The sequence below is a fragment of the Acanthisitta chloris genome, unplaced genomic scaffold, assembly GCF_000695815.1.
Source record: "Acanthisitta chloris isolate BGI_N310 unplaced genomic scaffold, ASM69581v1 scaffold21736, whole genome shotgun sequence".
NCBI classification, from domain to species: Eukaryota; Metazoa; Chordata; class Aves; order Passeriformes; family Acanthisittidae; genus Acanthisitta; species Acanthisitta chloris.
The window spans coordinates 19104-19537 of NW_008679019.1; the positions used below are offsets into that span (position 1 = coordinate 19104).

General features: G+C 63.1%; 1 protein-coding gene across 1 annotated transcript in view; it reads right to left on the minus strand.

Moving 5' to 3' along the window:
- Window positions 1-434, minus strand: part of NID2 (nidogen 2 (osteonidogen)) — a 16156-nt gene that overhangs the window by 5622 nt on the left and 10100 nt on the right.

The following is a 434-nucleotide window of genomic DNA, read 5'->3' on the forward strand; positions in this document are numbered from 1 at the left end:
GCCAGCAGTGCCAAGGGCTGCCATGGCACTGCAGGGGTCGGTACCGACCCTCCTCATCACACTGGGGCACGTGGCCATCGCCCACGGGTGAGGGTCCTGGAGGTACCTCCCGTGGGTACAGCCGTGCATGCTCACAGGGTGTCAGCTGCTGGATGGACTCTGTGGGCAACAAACATCCCCATCTTGGGCTCACCGGGGGGGCACACAGCTCCCCTGGGCCCACTTGGCACCTGGGCTTGGCCCTGCTTCACCCCAGGCTGCAGGTGATGCTCGGCCAGCACCCCCTGGGCTGGGGCTGCTCCTCTCCAGGCCCCTTGACATCCCATAGCTGTCGCCTCCATCACAGGTTCATAGTATCATAGAATGTTAAGGGGTTGGAATGGAGCTTAAAGATGATCCAGTGCCAACCCCCTGCCCTGGGCAGGGACACCTAC